The 16,318-nt window shown below is 40.8% G+C and overlaps 1 long non-coding RNA gene across 1 annotated transcript; it reads left to right on the forward strand.

Moving 5' to 3' along the window:
- Positions 1–312: 312 nt before the first annotated feature.
- LOC147634434 (uncharacterized) lies at positions 313–827 on the forward strand. Its single transcript, XR_015266725.1, has 3 exons — positions 313–334; positions 526–616; positions 718–827. It is a non-coding gene; the product is annotated as an uncharacterized LOC147634434 (long non-coding RNA).
- Positions 828–16,318: the final 15,491 nt, after the last annotated feature.

A 16,318-nucleotide genomic window follows, 5' to 3' on the forward strand; every position in this document is an offset into this window, starting at 1 on the left:
ACTTTATATACCTTCCTTGTAAAATAAAGATTTATGTTTCTTTGTTTGTTTTGTTTTAAATCGTGAAATTTTTGTTGATGACAATTCACCACCACACTCGATGCATGGTAGCTTTCAATAGTGGTATACTTCTTTTTATGGATATACGCAAGTCGATTGTTTTGTATGTTATGCTTGTTGTTCATTCATTATACTTGCCGTGATTATTTAGGTCCATCCTCACGTCCTAGACCACCATCCCAAAAAGAATATGTGCCACTCTTGTCCATACAAGGGGGGGCTTCTTTGGATCACTCTATCTTTTCATTTGGATGTGGAGATTATATTTCTATGGGTAAGGATTTTGCATCCTCTATTAGGAATGAGGATTATGCAAAGATCCATACATTTTTTTCTGAAAACAATAAATTGGGGGTGGAGTATAAGAAAAAGAAACAGACAGTGGCATGGGATGCTGACTTTGTGCTCTTGGATCTTCCCATGGACTCTGCGCATGGACGAGACGGTGTTCCATTGTGGAACAAGGTGTCGGAGGATCATATTCGGCATGGGCTTGGAGTGGCAGCAGCTTGTTTGGCGGACTCAGGATGGGTTGTTTGTCTTGCCTCCATTTCAGGTGATTCTTTCAGTCAGAAATATGTAAATAGGATTGTTAGGTACTTGTGAATAAGATTGTTAGGTAATTGTCAATGTTTAAAATGTATTTCTTTCTATCAGGGGACTCTCCCTCGTGGGTGGAGAAATATGCCCCGCGGTGTGAGCTGGAGATTGTGCGTAGATTCATAGTTGAGGACTTAGCCTTCATGGATGAGGTTACGATTGAGGGTATTGTCGTAGAGGTATTTGACATGGTTATTGTACACTTAGTTTTCTTGGTGCTTTGTTGTTCTTGATTAGTTTGTGACATGTCTCTATTTTTTGTCATTATTGTGCGACAGATGGATGCCTTCTACTTGTACATGCTATGACGTCAAGGCTACATGGCCTCTTTACGTCTTCAGGAGAGTGCCACATTACGACATGATCATGGTGTGCAGTTCTCGCAAATTCCAAGGACCGTGACTACCCGTATATACTGAGGGTATAACTGCAGCTCTTTACTGTGGCAGTATATACGAGTAAATCTAAGACCTTGAAATTATAAGCAAAAATGCTATCAAGATGATGAATTCAAATGTGGCTGATATGATTTTAAAATTCTGGTTGAGAACTGATGAGTTGAATTGGATTCTGATTGAAAAATGATGATTCCTGTATTTTGGTTGAAAAGCGATAAGCTGAGCAAAACCACAATGAGGAGATGAATGGGACGAGTCCCTGTGATGATGTTCGTAGCTGGAATGACAATAATGACTTCAGAAAATCACTATGAGATTAGTGGATTGTGTCGATAGATTGCTACTGTTAACACTTGACCCAGTGGATCAAGTTAAGGGATGATAAATTAAAAACCTATATAATTGAAATTCCCTTGGAATGAAGAATGTTCATATGGAAATTTTGGTCTAATGGACCATTATTGTGTTAACGATATAAATGATATGATCTGAATGAATTATTATTTGATAATTAGTTCTATATAAGGAATCTTTATCCCAAGATTCTGTTGGGTTCACCAGACTATAAGGAACCCTGGAATCAGTTGGATCTTAAGGGAAAGAGTTATCCTCTAGTTTGCGAGATGAGGACATCTCGCATTTTTTAAGTGGGGTAGGATGTAGGATTCCTCCCTCCAGCTTTTGAGGTGTGCAGGTGTGTGTAAGAACCTCCCCTTCTGATCTTATAATTATTCCCCTCTCTGAAATAAAAGAAAGATCCTGTTTTACCCTATTTTGGCGTGGAGAGAGAAAATGTCTAGAGGGAGGTCACTATTGCAGGAAACCAGGGCACTACATGCATGAGTGCAAGAAAAGGCTAGAGAAGGAGAAATAGAAAGAATTGGGCATGGCTGTGCTGATGCATTTGCACACCAAGTGTAGAGAAGAAGAAATCTGCAAGTTTTTCTCAAGATGATTGGGCATGGACTATACATTGTAGTTACAACCCTTTTGTTCATGATGTATGCATGTTAGTGGCAGAATCGGATGCTTGGTACTTTGACAGTGGTGCTAGTAAAGCACATTACTTTGACAGTGGTGCTAGTAAAGCACATTACTTCACAAAAGAATTTGTTCTCGTCTTTGGAATCTGTCTCAACTGCAAGAACCGTCACATGTGCAAATGGTTCCTCATATCCTGTCAAAAAGGAGTTGGTAGAGTTGTGCTCATTGCTGCAAATGGGGGCATATTTACTCTTTCAAAAGTTTTATATGTGCCAGGCATTAAGAAGAACTTGCTGTGTCAGTTTCAGCCTTAGCCTTGTCAGGGTTGACAGTGAAATTTGTGGCTGACAGATGTACAGTTCATGATAGAAATGAAGGTTATTCTATCATTACGTGAGGTACCTTGTTTCATGGCCTATACAAGATGGATGTATTTGAGAAGTTGCAGCATGATGCTTGCTCAGTCTCTACGACTCGTGCTATGAGTGATGCAGAATTATGGCATGCACGATTTGGCCATCTGAATTATGGCAGTTTGTTATGCCTTCAAAGGCATGATATAGTGTCTGAGTTGCCAACTTTTGAGACCCCTACTAGACATGTATGTGAGGTGTATTCTTGGTAAAATGCATCGGGCATTATTTCTAAAGGATGGATCTGTGAGAGCTGTTAAGAAATTATAACTTATACATAGTGATGTATGTTGTCCTATGAGGACACCATCTATTGGGGGATATCTCTACTTTATCACTTTTATTGATGATTACTCCAGATATAGTTGGGTGTATCCATTAAAGCAAAAGTTAGAGGTTTTTATGTGCTTTAGGCACTTCGTATCCATGGCTGAAAATGCATGTAAATGTAAAGTTGACACCCTTCATTCAGATCGAGGGGGGGTATATGTCCAAGGAATTTCATGCATATATGGCTGGAAAAGGCATAAGGCATCAATGTATAGTGCCATACACACCTCAGCAAAATGATGTGGTGTGGCTGAGAGGAAGAAGAGGTCTCTCATGGAGATGACACGATGTATGGTGAAATTCCAAAGTTTACCTCATGGTTTTTGGTTAGAGGTAACTATGTGCGCAAACTATGTATTGAACAAATGCACTACCAAGGCCTTGCAGTCTAAAACTCCTTATGAAGCTTGGCATGGCATGAAGCCTTCTGTGGCTCATTTGCGTGTTTTTGGTTGTCTTGCGTATGCTCTTGTACCTGAGCAACAATGCAATAAACTTAATAATAAGGCAGTTAAATGCATATTTATGGGATACCGTTTAGAAAGCAAGGGATATATACTCTACCATCATCCGGCCTCAAGGCGGATTTTGGTAAGTAGAGATGTTGCTTTTATCAAAAACTCAATTCAGCCCATGCTTTCATGCAAAAAACAGCAAAATGTATGCTCACAGGACATGTTTGATTCGCTCCTACCTTTGTTTAATGGAGGGCAGCCATATGTAGAGCAATTAAATGCTCAACCAAGTGCTGAAATTCAGCCTTTGCAGGTGCAAAATCAACTTGCAAATCAGCCTTTTGATGAGGTAATTATTGAGGACGTAGTGGATGAGGAGAGAGCTACCATAGAAGAATCTAGGCGTATGCCAAAATGGCTTGTGCAGACATTGAGGGATAGCAAGTTGGCAGATCCTTTACCTAGCAAAACTCGTGCAGGTTCTCATCATGCAGATTATTCTCATGTGGATCATGTTCTCATTTCTACTTTATGTAATGAGGAGGAACCTATTTCCTTTGAGGAAGCAAAGGATGATGATCAATGGATGCATGCTATGTAGGATGAGTATAACTCTATACTCAAGAATAACACCTAGTATTTGACAGATCTACCTCATGGCAAGAAGGCCATCAGTACTAAGTGGGTTTACAAGTTAAAACAAAAAGCAGATGGTAGCATTGATCATCGCTAAAAGGCTTGACTTGTTTGCAAAGGGGTATGCCCAACAAAAGGGCATTGATTATGATGAGACCTTTGCACCCACATCTCGTATGACTACCATAAGGTATATCATTGCTTTGGCAGCACATCATGGGTGGAATGTACATCAGTTGGACATTAAGATTACATTCTTGAATGGTGATTTACATGAGGAGGTGTATGTATCACAGCCTCCTGGTTTTGATGAGAAAGGAGAAAAGTCTAAAGTATACAAGTTGAAAAAGGCTCTCTATGGCCTTAAGCACGCTCCTAGAGCATGGTATGAGAAGATTCATGCATACTTGGTTGTAAATGATTTTTGCAATAGTCCAATAGAGAGTACCCTCTATGTGAAGAGGAGTAAGGACACATTTTTGGTCATCGTTCTATAAGTTGATCAGATTTCAGCCTTTAAGACTGATTTGTAGTCATCATTTGAGATATTAGATTTGGGGCTCTTTCATTATTATTTGGGGATTCAGTTTATGCAGCACAATGAAGGCATTGCTATGCTGCAGTCTAAATATATACAGAAGCTATTGAAGAGGTTTAATCTTAAACACTGTAAACTTGTGGCTACACCTATGGAGATAGATACTCGACTTAGTCGCAGGAGACTCTTTTGATGCTAGTTTGTATCAACAGGCTATTGGATCCCTTCTTTATGTATGCAACACAAGCCCAGATATACGGTATGTGGTCTCACAGTTGAGCAGATTTATGCATAGCCTAGGTATGAAGCATTGGTAGGCTGTCGAGTGGGTTTTCCTTTATTTACAAGGCACTCAATATTTTGGATTATTTTATCCAAAGGGAGGTGAGTCACAGTTACATGCTTTTAGTGATTCAAATTGGGCTGGATGTTATGACACACGAGTGTCCACTAGTGGGTTTTGCTTTCACCTTGGTGATTCATGTATATCATGGCTCAACAAGAAGCAGCCTATAGTGGCCACTTCTAGCTGTGAAGCGAGTACAGGGGACAGCTTTTATAGCTACAGTTGAGTGTGTGTGGCTCAGACGTCTTATGGCTGATTTGGGTGTTGGACAGTTGTCTAGCACTACGATTTTCACCTGACAGCCAGAGCGCATTAGTAGTGCGAGACGAGGAACCCAGTGTTTCATGCTCATACTAAAGCACATTAAGGTGCATTACCACTTTGTCAGGGAAAAACTCTCTGCAATAGAGATCAGCTTGGTCTATGTGCCTACATATGACAACATGGCATATTTATTCACAAAGGCTCTTCCTCGTGAAAGTTCAAAGCTTTTCGTAAAGCTTTGGGCTTACTACCTTTTCATGATTGATTGGTCATACCCTATACATGTTCACATCATCACTCCAGGGGGGATTTGTAGCATTATATGATAGTGATGTGTGTGAACACACTTAGGACCGCCGGGGCACTTTTTCCCTCACTAGGAGGTTTTTCCCCCGTGCGTATGTACACCCTCTTATCTACTCATTTTGGGGTGTGTACTTATCTTTTGTATTTGGCACACATTTTTTCATTGTAATATAGTGATTTTGTGTGTTCTCAAGCTTCTCTATCTTGTGTGTGTGCATTGTTGCAACCCTAACCCTAATTCCAATAATAGGCCATCCCTAGAAGGGTGATGGGTCTCCACTATCGGATCTCCAATCTATCTCCACCCTCCTTGGGAAGAATCAAATGTATCAAGCCCTCTATGAGCCTCTCTGGCATGGCACCTGTGAGCATAATCTTATTGAAGAAGGGAGCATGAAGGCCACCTTCCATGAGGTCCCAATGGCAAAGAAAGAAAGAGACAGGAAGTCCATCTGCCCCGCAGGCATTTTACCCTGGGTAATGCCATCACCACCTCTGCCAGCTCTTCTGAAGTGAAAGGGGTCAATAAGAAAGACCAAAGGGAGGGGGGAACCACCTCTCTCATGTGCCTCTAGAATCTCTTGCGCACATCCATCAACTTAGGGGATCATGGGGCACCAGTGAGAAGAGATCGAAAGAAATCTATGGTGATGGCTCTCACTTGTGGGGGGTCAGAAACAATAGCTCCATCCTGGCCACGTAGCCTCTGAATATTGTCTCTCCTCCTATGGGGGCTAGCTATCCGGGCCACGTAGCCTCTGAATATTGTCTCTCCTCCTATGGGGGCTAGCTATGGGGGCTAGCTATCTCAAAGAAATCTGTAGTAACTTTGTCACCTTCCTGAGTCCAAAATGAAACCTTGGCATGGTATCTATACTCCACCCTCCTCTCTTCAATGGACCGAATCTCCATGTGGGTGAAAGCAATCTGACTCTCAATCCATGGGCTGTCTAGGGAACTCTCCTAAAGAGGCTAGGCTCCTCCTCAAACTCCTCTCCTGCTCTTAAAATCCCTCCAATCTACTTTGGGCTACATCCTGTGTAAGAAAACACTAATCTCCCCCAGGCCATCATCCAAAGTGCACACCTGCAGAGCCTAAGAAGAAGTCCAGTCCCGCCCATATCTACTCAATCCGACGGCATATCTCGGGGTCCTGAATGAGGATGTTTGGAATCCTAGAGCTTGCATGCCTATCATGCCTCCATGGGTCCTTTAGGGGCATAATAATTGGGGCATGATCTAAAAATGTAGTGCCAACCATGCCTTGGCTATAAGAACACTCGTCGACATAAAACCTATCCAACCAAGAGAGGTTGAGCCAGTGCTCCGCCTATCCAATCGAGAGAAGCTAAGACTCCAAGGGCTACACCCAAAATTTGGAAGATGTCAAGGGTCATGCCTCCTAAGAATCAATATCATCTCCTCCCAAGTAGAGAAATCCGATCCTGAGATTGTGGTCGTGCCACCTCCAAGTCTATCATCTGCTACCTCTATCATATTGAAGTCACCACCCATGCAGGGCTTGTTGCACAATGCTTCAAAAGATAGCTCTACCTAGCAGCATTCGGGGCATAAATGCTGAGAAAGCTAATGCTATCCTCCCCAATCAAAATGGTAACCCATTGAGCACGTTTTGGAACTATGACTCCCGATCCTCACACACTCCTCCCTGTGTCCCTGAAGGGCCAAAGGATGGAGACCCAAAAGTATGACTCTTGCTTGTAGAATCTTCTCGTGCGCCCCTTAGTAAGGTGGTGCTCCTAGAGGAAAAGAATGTTGATAGGTCCCCCCATCATAGCTCACTGCAACTCTCCTCTAAGGACGCCTCATCCCTGAAAGCACTAAGTCCCCCCTAAGCCCTGAATGTTCCATGAGATAATCCTTATATCAATCTCTATGTGAGGCGGAACTATCGGAATTGCCCTCCACTTGAAGAGTCTTGGGTGCGGGCGGCTTAGACAGGGAATAGTCACAATCTGTCCTTGTACAAAGTCATGCCAAGTGGGTGTGGATCGTGCCCTTCATGTACTGCCATTCTGTTTGAGCACGAGAGTATGCATACTTCATGGTCCATTGATCATAATGAAGATATCTCTAAGAAAGCGAGAGAGTTATTGCAAAAAGCAGCACCTCCAGGTTGGAGGTCACCATCTCCTCTCCCTAGTCCCTATATGGGCTGATCCACCAAGCTGCTCCATCCTAGCCAGGGGCCATAGATGAGTAAGAATGTCGGCGATGATGCAGAGATCCTAAAGATGCTGAAATAGCTCAACTGCATGGCCCTCGATGGTAGCAGCCATCAACTCCGGATCCCACTCCCAAGGGTTGCGCTTAAGGGGAAAAAGAAGATCATCGCGCCATTCTCTAGCGTAGAGGGTATGGAGTGGTGGAAGACCGCATGTACCTAAATAGGGGGTACAATCTACTCAAACCCGTTTGTCCCTTTTGTTGGAAGACATCGGACTAAAATTACATTGTCTAAGGCATGATGGAAGAGTAGCACAACCAGCAGAGCAGATTCTGCTCTCATGGTTGTGATGGAGCGAGGTGGCCTTTGTGGCTCAAGGGATTTGACATTGTCGAGCATGTGGGTTAGAGGTTGTATGAAGGAGGTGTGAAAGGCAATGGATGGTGTGGTCAAAGACAAGGCCACAGAAGGCCATAGAAGGTTCATGCTGATTTGAGGAAGGACTAAAGGTGATGGAACATACCATGGGCCAGCTATGGTCCCCTCATCCAGAGATGTACTTGTACGGATGTTGATGAGATGAGGCACAAGTACATGAAAGAATAATGGCTATGTGTCTATTACATGAAAAACTCGTGTATATGTTATAGGGTGGTGTGCATGGACATTCGGAAAAGGTGAGGTGAAAACTTCAACACTCTATTTTCTTTGATACTTTTCATTCTACTTTCTTCGACTCTTTTTTTTTTCTTGTAACTTGTGTGTGCTACCCTAAAAAAAGGTTTCTATATCGATGGTGGTTCCATAAAGAATTGGACAGGTAGTAGGTTGGGCCTGCTATTATGGGGTGAGACTTACCAATGCCATAAAGGTCTATCTATAAGCAAAAGTTGGGTCCTTCATTGAGATTGAAGCTCTTTGCTTGTCCACCATTGGTTCTTGTGCACCTCCTCCAAGATGATCTAGAAGCACTAGCATGGTAATGAGATTGAAGCTCTTTGCTTGTCCACCATTGGTTCTTGTGCACCTCCTCCAAGATGAGCTGCACCAGCATGACAATGATAGCAAGGTCAAGGACCTTGGCATAGTAGAGGTCACTGAAGTTCTTCATTCAAAGCTGCATATTCATGGTGGTGAGGGTGTGGGGCCATCAATGTAGGGAAAGTTGTAAGCTATCCCTTTGCCTTTCATGTGAAGGACCTTGGCATAGTAGAGGTCATTGAAGTTCTTCATTCAAAGCTGCATATTCATGGTGGTGGTGAGGGTGTGGGGCCATCAATGTAGGGAAAGTTGTAAGCTATCATGTGAAAGAGATCATACCAAGACCACCTCCTTTTGATTAGCATGGTGTCAATGTGGATTTATCTAGGTGTGTCCATGTATTCTTGCCACATTTTGTGATCACTCATATCACTTAGGAGATAGGCACTCGGGTTTGACTCCTATATGACCTATGGCTAGGTAATCCTTGGTACCAACAAAGTGCCAGCCTCTTCCTTGGCCTCTTCTAATATGCTATAGGCAGTCGATCTTCCGCTACCTACTAAGAGAATATGTAATGAAGCAACAACTTAGCATGCACATGCACTAAGGCATGGTTCTAGGCACATGGGATTAGGACATCTTTATACATGTGGAATTAGGGCACATGTGGCTTGGGACTATAAAAGGCACATGGCCTATGCACTTTGTAACTTCTTGATATGTTTTTAACATTCTATCATGTGACTAAATAGCTAAAGTTTCTAAAGATTTCATAGAAGCTAAGGTGAGTAAATAGCTAAGCTAAGTAAATAGCTATGCTAAGTAAATAGCTAAAGTCTTAGTTCATCATTACTCTTATAAGCAAGACATCCTCTGTCAAAAGTTTGTCTAGACTGCCATCAAATCTCCTTACCTCTCGGAGCACATGGGTGGGATGAAAGCCATTAGTTTTCTTATACGTGGGAACAAAGAAACGCATCAGTTTAGTGGAAAAGTCAATTGTCAATAAGACTCCACAATTGTTATCAATGTCACTAAAGCTTAGCATTTGGAGTTAGGAAAAAGTAAAGTATGTAGACTACAAAATGAGATGAGTTATTAGCATAAAATAATAGTGTAGTATCTTGAAGAACAATGAAAAGCTAGTCCCTTTGATGTGTGTGTGTGTGTGTGTGTGTGTGTGTGTGTGTATACATACATACATACATACATACATACATACATATATATATGTATGTATGTATGTATGTATGTATGTATGTATGTATGTATGTATGTATGTATATATATATATATGTATATATGTATATATGTACATATATACATACATATATATATATATATGTATATATATATATATATATATATATATATGTATATGTATATGTACGTACATATATACATATATATATATGTACATATATATATATGTACGTACATATACATATACATATATATATATATGTATGTATATATGTATATATGTATATATGTACATATATACATATATACATATATATATATATATACATACATACATACATACATACATACATATACATACATACATACATACATACATACATATATATATATATATATATATACATCTATATCTATATCTATATACATATATATACATACATATACATACATACATATAATATATATATATATATATATATATATATATATATATATATGTATATACATACATACATGCATACATGCATACATATATATATATATATACATATGTATATATATATTGTAAGATTCCTCCCTCCAGCTTTTGAGGTGTACAGGTGTAAGAACCTCCCCTTCTGATCTTGTAATTATTCCCCTCTTTGAAATAAAAGAGAGATTCTATTTTACCCTGTTTTGACCTAGAGAGAGAAAATGTCTAGAGAGAAGTAATCCAAAATTGAGATATGTTTGGATATAAAATCCTCCTATGTCTAAAATGGTTTCCCGTGAAACAAAAATTCAAAAAGAACTTTCCAATGTGCATTTAGAATTAATTGAAAATAAGTCTAGATTTTTTAAAAAAATTAGATTATGGTCCAATTAAGGTTCCTATGGGCCAATAGGATCAAGCCCAAACATTATTTATGTTGCCCACTGTTGAAAAAGGACAAAGTCAAATTGTGTGGAGTGGTATGTTGAACGTGCAAATAACCCTAGGTCTTGTGCATATTTAATGCCAATGAAGAAGATTGGAAAAAAGGGAGGGAATGCATTGACCAAAAAAGAGGTGGTGAGTGAAAAGCTCTAGGATTTTGATTATTGGATCATAGATGGGAAACATTCCATCTATGCTACCAAGGTTATGTTAAGGACTTAATTGCCTGAAAAAATACTTTATTTGAGGGATATTTATGCAATTTGGAAGGCCCAAATTGTTGTCGATGCACCTCCAAAAGTCTATGTGGATAGTATCTCAAGGATAGCAAATATAGAGGCCCAAACCTTGTTTTAACAGCAAGCCTACAATGATATACTCAAGAACTTGAGAGGCCCAATGGGATTTTTATCACAAACTATCAAGGTCAGTAGAGTTGGACTTGTAAAGGGGCATGCAACTCGCTTAGATTGGGATGTAAGCAATTATTTCTTGTGTTTTTAGCTTATTTGAATTTTTTAGATAAGTTAGAATTATTGCTTACTTTTTGTTTGTTCATTTATACTTATAGAAATTCATTGTTGCGAGTGCAGAAACTTTGATGGGTGCCTACTTTGCACATAATTAGTCACACATGGTTGCTTGTTCAGACGAGATCTTTATTACATGGTTAGAAATTATAGAAGGTGTTGAAAAAGGAATAATTGAAGGAAGAAAGCCCAACCCTTTTCAATCTAGATGCTTGTGCCGTCTAAAAGATGAGGAGGTGAAGATCATCCAGTCCGAAATAAAATTGGGAACGATCTTGATCAATGGTGAAGTATGACCGAGGTTGCAATTACAGCACAACAGCCCCCACACGTTTGACACAAGCAGAGTATCTGTGCGCATTAGGGCTCCATATTTTTTATTTTTATTTGCAACCATGGACAAGTCCATTGAAAAGCTATGGATCTTAAACTAGTGAGGCATCCAAGACTATTGTGATGCTGGTTGTGGTGGCCAGCTCTAAAGTCATCATCTACAACTAAATACAGAGGTGCTAGATGACCTTGTTTAGTTAGCTCAGCATAACAAGCAATTTAAAACAAGGTTACAATCCATGCTGCTGCTAAAGCAAACGCAAACGTAACGAGTCGTATTATAAGGAATTTTATCTTTCGAGTTGTATCACATCACACATGAGCTTGTTTTCAAAGCATCATCAAACAAGTGCTTCTACGGGTGATTGTTGCAGCGTTTCTGAGTTTTACTTCAACTGCTGCTCAGAGTTTGTCTCCAGTGTGTAAGGGGACCAACTAAGGCTTATGCATCATGCGCAAAACTGCAGCGTACACATTGTTTTGTGAGGTGTGCAAAAGGTTCTTCATTGTACTTTGTGTGTGTGTGTGTGTGTGTGTGTGTGTGAGAGAGAGAGAGAGAGAGAGAGAGAGAGAGAGAGAGAGAGAGAGAGAGAAAATGCAAGCAAAAGGTCAAGTTTAGCCAACTAGGGCACCTAACAAACGCCACCATTTTTAACCTAAGCAACGCATTGTTTTTTAGGCGTTCGTTGCAACATGCTACAACGCACTCCGTTTTGTTTCAGCTCTCGGTTGATGATCTCGCTACTCTCTCTCCTAGCCTTTGCAACTAGGGTGGCCAATTTTTAAACACTCCATTTCGTGCTACCTACGAGTGTCCAACTTCATGGTGGCCGAGCCAACTATAGCTAATAGCCACATAGCTGCAAACAGGAGATCGACCCTTCCCACGGTTCTTTGGCAACATTGAAGCCGCTTTCAAGCATTCCAAGGCTAAAATCAAAGGGCGATTTATACAGTCCTTTGTCTGGCTTTTGGCTGTCAGCCATTAGAGGAGAAGCATCACCAAGCTCTTGTTGAGCGTTTAGCTACTACCAGTGCTTGAGGAAAAGAAGGGATAGAAAAAAGATCTTGACAAACGTAAAAGAGTGGTTGAGGAAGAGAAGGGAGAGAAAAAATGATCTTGACAAACGTAAAAGAGACTTGCTTCCTTCTAGGTTTTTTTTCCCCCTACTTTTCACACTCCCTCTTTCACATTTCTCTTAACCTAGGTTTTGCCCACTTGACCACTTTCCCACTCAAGCATTCATTTCTAACCTTGTGATGACCACTAAAATCTTTTGCCATCGAATACTAGCTCTTCATATTACCTTGTCCACTCTAGTTCTACACGTGTTGTGCTTGTTGAGGTGTGTTCACATGCCTTGATTATTTGTGTTTTACTAGCCCTTGTTCATATGTGCAGCACGTTTTGGGCTTCTTCCACACATCCTTGGGAGATTCTTTAGAGGTTGTTCACACATGTTGATTATTTGATTTTAGAGCTATTCACAGGCGTGGTGTTTTGATGAGAAGTGTTCACACATTGTGAGTGTTCTTGGTGGTCATTCACACGTTTGGGGATTCTTTCATGTGGAGTACATGTCGATTGAAGTTGAGTATTAGTTGGGCTTGTTCACACATTGTGGGTCACATGTCCTATATGCCTTGTGTTTGAGAGGTGTATTCACACTTGTTGTGCATTGTCTTTTGGTGTATACACTTTGGGTAGTGTTCACATGCAACTATGGGTTGTTCCTATTACTTTTATCCTTCATTTAATTGCCATGGTGCAGATTCACATCATCCTCGACATTATTTTGATAGCATTTTTTATTATCATGGTATGTAAGGTCCCTCTCCCAAGCCACGTATGTATGTGTCTCTTTTAATATAGATTTCAAGAAGGAAATGTTGCCATATATATAGGCAGTGATGTGTGTGAACACACTTAGGACCGTCGGGGCACTTTTTTCCTCTTTAGGAGGTTTTTTCCCCGGCTTGTATATACGCCCATTATTCTAGGGCTAACTTATCTTTTGTACATTGACACAATCTAATACACTTTGTGTTGTTGTGTGCATTCTTGCTTCTTCTTCTCCAAGCTTTGTGTGCTTTCCTACAATCCTAATTCCAACAATTGGTATCAGAGCAGGCATCGGCTTCCAGGGCTACACCGCCAGCACCCTCCAACTCACGTTCTCCGATTGAGGTGAGCTTTCACGAGCGCTTGCAAGTCCTTATACTCTGCAAATAAGCCCTTTTGGCTTTGCGTTCTCAGAAATTGCATCTGAGGTCATTTCGGGCTCCGTTTTTGCATTTCAAGTTCTGCACAGGTGTTTTCGTCATTTTCTGCAGAAATTTCAGTGCAATTTTCTGCAAAATAGGCATATGTATTCTATTGTGGCCCGTGCTACATAGCACGAGTTGTTTTCTGTTCAATCTTTGCTTCATTACAGGTAGCTTTTGCATCAGTTTCAGTCAGTGGGCCATGGCTGATAACAGCAATGATGTATTTCGCATGTTGTCTGTTGAAGACAAACTGGATGGAGACAGCAACTACCTACTTTGGGCATACATGATGCAGCATGTTTTGGTTGCAAAAGGAGTGTGAAACATTGTGCAGGGTATAGATGTACGTCCAGGTTCTGTGGATGTAGGATCTGTTGAGGATGTTGTTGCAGGTTCTAGCAGCTCTACTATTGCTGCTGTTTTACCCACTGCTGAACAAGCTCGTTTTGGGATGGTAAAGATGCGCAGACTCATGCCTTGATTGCACTTTTTGTTAAACATAACATCACCCCACATATTCGTTCAGCTAAAACACCAAAACAGGCTTAGGATATTCTAGCTGGTTTGTATGCAGGTCGTAAATAACGAGGCAAAAATCTCTTACCTACGTAAAGAGCTAGAATTGAAGATTATGCAGGAAGATGATGACATGAATGTTTTTCTTGCTGAGATTAAAGATCTCAAAGAATAGTTGATTTCTGCAGGTGAGATTATTCCTGATCATTCTCTTGTGCAGACTGTTCTTGATGCTTTACCTTAGACATATCAGACTTTTGCTTCCACGTGGAGACTTCTTACTGAGGACAGACCTGATGCTGTCAAGTATGATACTTTAGTCAACAAGCTCTTGCAAGAAGCGCAGTCCAGGAAAAACAGGGCCAGGCAGCGTGCAGTTGATCAAGCATTTATTGTTGCCCAGTAGCAGAGAAGAAGTGGTAAGGCAGCCCCTTCCACTGTTTCTTCTCCTATTAGTAGGTCTGCAACTTCTTCTCCTTCCACAGGTAGCAACAATAAGTCTGATAAGGCTCTTGATAAAGGCAAGAAAAAGACTAGGTGCAACTATTGTAAGGCAAATGATCATGTCATTAAGAATTGCCCTAAGCTAAAGGCTAAAGAGGCAAAGAAGAAAGAGTCAAATGCAGCCACAATAGCGGATGCTTCTACAAATGTAGATTCTGCAAATGTTGTGCAGGATACAGAATGGGTGTTTAGCGTGTATTGCCAGTATGACCCATCTGTACATGATGCATGTTTGGCAGTTTCAATTGACTCTCATGTTTGGTATTTTGACAGTGGTGCTACAAAGCACATTACCTCGCATCGTGATATGTTCACTTCTCTTGAGGCTGTCCCTAATGGGAATACTGTCACATGTGCCAATAATGCTTCTTACCCAGTGAAGGGCATTGGTAAAATTATGCTTACTGCTGCAAATGGCAGCGCTTTCACACTTTTAGATGCTTTGTATGTGCCAGGGATAAAGAAGAATCTATTGTCTATCTCTGCGCTTGGTAGACTTGGACTTGTAGTCAAATTTATGGATGACAGATGTACTGTTCATGATTTGACTTCTGGTGATACGATTATTGTATCTGGCACCTTGTTTTGTGGGCTGTATAGGCTCAATTCTTATGAATAGTGTGTGGAAGATTCAGCAAATGCAGTTTCTGATGAAAAGGCAGTTTCAGATGCAAAAATATGGCATGCTCGTTTTGGTCATCTAAACTTTACTAGTTTGCTGCGTTTGCAGAAATTTGATATGGTTGCTTCATTGCCCCCTCTTGAGGAACCATTGAAACATGTTTGTGAAGGCTGTATTTTGGGCAAAATGCAGCGTTCTGCGTTTCCAAAGGATGGTTCTGTGCGGGCCAATCGCAAATTGCAACTTGTACATAGTGATGTATGTGGACCTATGGGGGACCTATGCAAACTCCGTCATTTGGTAAACACTTATACTTTGTGACTTTCATTGATGATTACTCAAGGCATGCATGGGTATATCCACTGAAGGCAAAGTCCGAAGTGTTTTTGTGCTTCAAACAGTTTTTGCTTATGGTTGAAAATGTATCCAATTGTAATGTGGGCACCCTCCGTTCTGATTGAGGGGGGGAGTACATGTCTAAAGAGTTTGATGCATTTCTGGCTAGTCGTGGGATAAAACACCAATGTACAGTGCCGTATACCCCTCAGCAAAATGGTGTTGTTGAGAGAAAAAACAGGTCACTTATGGAGATGGCACGATGTATGGTCAAGAGCCAAGCTTTGCCACATGCATTTTGGCTTGAGGCTGTCATGTGTGCTGCATATGTACTCAACAGGTGTCCCACTAAGGCCTTGCAGTCTATTACTCCATACAAAGCTTGGCATGGCAGGAAGCCTTCTATTAGTCACTTGCGTGTCTTTGGTTGCTTGGCCTATGCTTTAGTGCCTGTGCAACAACGCAGAAAATTGGATGATAAGGCTGTCAAATGCATTTTTGTTGGTTACAGTGCTGAGAGCAAGGGTTACAGATTGTATCATCCGCAGTCAAAGCGTATCTTGATTAGTCGAGATGTTGTTTTTG

The sequence above is a fragment of the Cibotium barometz genome, chromosome 10 (genome assembly GCF_041138505.1).
Source record: "Cibotium barometz isolate CiBa-2024 chromosome 10, ASM4113850v1, whole genome shotgun sequence".
Taxonomy (NCBI): domain Eukaryota; kingdom Viridiplantae; phylum Streptophyta; class Polypodiopsida; order Cyatheales; family Cibotiaceae; genus Cibotium; species Cibotium barometz.